Source organism: Azolla caroliniana, unplaced genomic scaffold (genome assembly GCF_043228905.1).
Source record: "Azolla caroliniana isolate FFs.n. ecotype wild unplaced genomic scaffold, voAzoCaro1.0.p SCAF_8, whole genome shotgun sequence".
NCBI classification, from domain to species: domain Eukaryota; kingdom Viridiplantae; phylum Streptophyta; class Polypodiopsida; order Salviniales; family Salviniaceae; genus Azolla; species Azolla caroliniana.
Genome location: NW_028230443.1, coordinates 1,824,062 through 1,828,123, shown reverse-complemented (window position 1 = coordinate 1,828,123; position 4,062 = coordinate 1,824,062). Strand labels below are relative to the sequence as shown.

The 4,062-nt window shown below is 36.2% G+C and overlaps 1 long non-coding RNA gene across 1 annotated transcript; it reads left to right on the top strand.

Annotated features, from left to right (window-relative positions):
* Nucleotides 1-650: 650 nt before the first annotated feature.
* Nucleotides 651-2,029, top strand: LOC147860701 (uncharacterized). The gene is made up of 2 exons (XR_015530158.1): nt 651-864; nt 1,658-2,029. It is a non-coding gene; the product is annotated as an uncharacterized LOC147860701 (long non-coding RNA).
* Nucleotides 2,030-4,062: the final 2,033 nt, after the last annotated feature.

The window sequence follows — 4,062 nt, the reverse complement described above, 5'->3', positions numbered from 1 at the left end:
TGATTACCACGTCTGTTTGATTGGTCTTAGAAGTCCTCACAGCTATAACATCATCAATTTCGGATGAATGATAAATTTCACAATGTCATAATATATTCCTATTCATCATAATGGGTTCTAGACTATGTCACGTTTGTCCTTTTTTGGGGGTTTTTTATTTCGTTGATTCCATACGTTTGATTTTGACATTTGAATCATGTTACTGAATCGATGTGTAAGGGTACCAAAGAAAGCTTATCTATTATAATCAAATCGGCATTTGAAGGCATTGGTAAAAGTTGTGTTGATACAATTAAGTGGAAACCAATAACCGAGAATGACAAATAAACTCTGATATGATATCATGTTACTGAATCGATACGTGAGGGTGATGAGTAAAGTCTTTATATCTTAATGAAGAATTCAATACCGTTTGTTTTCATGGAATCAATACCGAATCTTTCCATCACCAATCAATAATGTATGTGTGGGGATAGACGAGCAAACCCTAGGTAGGGTAGGACCTCCATGATCTCTCCCCCGAAGACCCCGAGATGGTGGAGTATCATCCCAAAGGAATGAAGAATGAGATAAGGGATGAGAATCAAAACATTTAATTATAGCAATAAATAAATTTCAAAAGAAGAAGAAAAATAGGTTATGGGCTTGGGCCTAATGTAGTGCTATAAATAGGCACCAAAAGGTAGCACCAAGGTCTCCATTATCATTTACCAAAGACAAAAACAGAGACACAGACACGAACAGAGCAAAAAGACCCACATATATATCTAAGACACATCCATATCCCTCCTTTCAATCAAAACAAACTCATACATTTCTAATCAGAAACAAAGCAATACCACCATGTCTTCTAGCTGTGATAGTGTATCCAGGTGATGTCAGAGCTTCTTCACCTGACTTCCCCCTGTTAAATTTTGCTTCCTATTGCCACATGAAAATGGTTCCATGATCACTTTTGTTGTTAATTTTTTTTTTGTTATGCTTTTTAGTTGCTTTTTTACAATTGATTTGGAAAAAAGGTTTCCAAAGCTTTTGCTTTTTGCCTTAAATGCCTTTTATTTAACATCTTGTTGGATTTGCCACATGAAAAGGCTTCCATATTCCTGATTCCTTGCGTAAGGATTCCATCCCTTTTGTCCTTATTTTCCATTGACATTTGTTTTTAACATCCTACTATTTCTGCCAGATGGAAAATGTATTCATATATGCAAAAATCATGGATGAGGCTTAAAAAAAAAATTGCTCCTTTTCGCTTCCTCTTTTGCTTTTATTTTACATCCTTATGTTTCTACCACATAAAAGATGCATCCATTGATTACATAGTTTCCATGTAATGAATGAGCAATGTTGTAAGAGCCATGCCTTCTGTATTTATGTATGTATGTATGTATGTATGTATGTATGTATGTATGTATGTATGTATGTATGTGTATGTTGATGTGATGGTTAGGTCTATATGGGACAACATTGTAGCCATGTATTCTGTATCCATGATGTGATGGCGAGACCAATATGGGACAGTCATCATTGTAGCCATGTCTTCATACTTAATGTAACATAAGCAACAAACACATTTTATATGCATGTATGTATGTAAAAGATTATTTTGCCAAAAGTTCGAAGATTTTTAAGAAAACATGAATGAAACAGGATGGAGGTGGAGGTGGAGGTGACCGTCTCCGGTGAGTCTTGTGGGTGTGGATCTAACTGCGGGTGTGGAAGCTCTTGTGGATGTGAATCCGATGCTCAGGTCACGAGCCAACATGGGTGCAGCTGTGCAAGCAACTGCTCATGCAATCCTTGCCGATGCTAAGGGGCTACAAACTAATCTTTTATGTTAAGCGTCCTATGTACTATGCTAAGTTTCTTTTCAATTGGTGTGCACAATAGATTTGAAATGCAATAAAGAGTGTCCTCTCTTTGTATATAACAATAAGGATTGACATATCCAGAGGATTCACTTCAATCTCCTCATATACTTTCTCATAATGATCCTCATCATTTCATTCTAATATAATATTGTTCGTTATTCCGTGTAAAGAGTGTCCTTGTGATTGATTATCTGTATGATTTTGTTTTAAGATGATATCATTTGTTCTTTTTGTATACAAAGATCATGTTGTAAAAGATGGATTTATGATTAGCAAGACCTAAAAGAGGATCTCAACCACATGATAAGTTATTTTGTAAAACTATGGGCATGACCATCCACTCAAATTTGAAAATGAGAATGGTGAGACTGAGATTGAGCATATTTCCGAGAGCTAAGGAGCTGTATCAATGGCATATGCAGCATTAAAGAACCAAATTTTCTCTTGATCAAAAGTTGGGATTCTAGTATGTAGCAAAGATGATGTTTCCATGGGGCTCAAATATTATCAAGAGTAGTGGATACCCAAATGAGTGAATGATTGTTATTATATTGAAATCTATATAGCGTCTTCGTGGAAGGCTATGCTATCCTTGGTTTTCGTGCTTGTTAGTTTTATATTGAAAGAATATTTTATCATGGAATCAAAAGAAACCTCTTGAAGGCTCTAATAAATCGTTATCAACATTGCAAACCTGTTTTGGAAGTTGGCGGGTCAACCAAGTTTTCATGTTCTAGGTTGTTAAAGATAATCAATCATGTCCTATGGTTTTTCAATTTTGGGGTTCTTTGCAATGGAAATTAACTTTGAGATCCATGTAGGGAACCTTCAAAAGATCATAACATACCTAATCCTTGAGAAATCTCGATTTTTAAAATGAATGTGTACTTGTCAATGGATTAGTGGCGACTTTGAAGAGATAACCAAGCGAGAAGGTAGAATACATCATCATACCTTCTCAACACATATGGTTATGAACTAGGGCATGGCATTTTCCACATTGTGTTTAGATTCAATCTTGAAAATGGTGGTTCATCAATATACAAAGATGGCACCTCTAATGCAATCTAATGAGCATACCAATATAAAAAGGTTGCATGATCCTTATTGCAATATACTTTTTGAGTGTCGCGGGGTTATTGATGACATTGCCAATGGTCATAAGAGTGCTTGTAACCCTTTGAGGTATGACAAGATAATCATGCCTTGTGCAAGTTGTAGCAATATTCTGGGGTAATGACATCTCTTTAATGATATCTCACGCGACAATGTTAGCGAAGACATTTTATGATATCAAGCTTTGAAATTATAACAAAGATATATTCATTGGGTACATTATGACTTTGAGCCTAGTGTAAAGTGGTGATCCCTTAGACATTCGGCATATTTAAAATGAGCACCGATGATCTTAGGCACTATTTTGCTGGCACATGCTTTTATGGCATCCATTGACTTCTCTCTCTTATAGGATATGGTTTACTAGTTATATGTCAACCATTTACACATTAGAAAATAGTTACCCTTCCTAGAGTATTTGAAGGGTCAACGTCTTTACATTCCTCATAGCGATGACCTTTTTGAAAATAGAACATGCACCTAGACTCTAATTGTCCTCGATGCATGTACTCCATAGTATGTCAACATGAAAATAGAACATAATGAGAAATTGGTTCCCATCAATATAATTCATAATAATGTTGTAGAAAACGGAAACTCTGAGCATAAGGTTTCAAAGGATGCTTGATTTTTCTTTGAAGCACTTAGTAGGAAGCCTATGTACTCCTTTCATAAGCTAGTAGAACCATAACGGGTGTTGCACAATTTACAATGGTTGATTCTTGACTTGGGAGATGCCAATCAGGCATGGGTTGTGATATTTGTGTAGCATCGAGGGCACATCTTATTCTTGGTTGGTGTTATACCTCCTTACTGTGGTAGTGATGCAGGACCAAATTGTCATGCACCCTATTTCTAGTTATGTGGGTGGAAGTAGTTATTAAGTGCGTCAAAGCCTACAATGACAATGTTAGGTCTTAGGATGAATTTAATCTCAATCACTCTACTCTCTATTGAGCCATCACTTGGCTGATTTTATGGGATGTTGTGGTCTTGACGAGGTGTATGTCGCCTACCTATGCCACTTTACTCTCTCTTGAGCAATCACTTAGCCGATTTTATGGGATATGGTGGT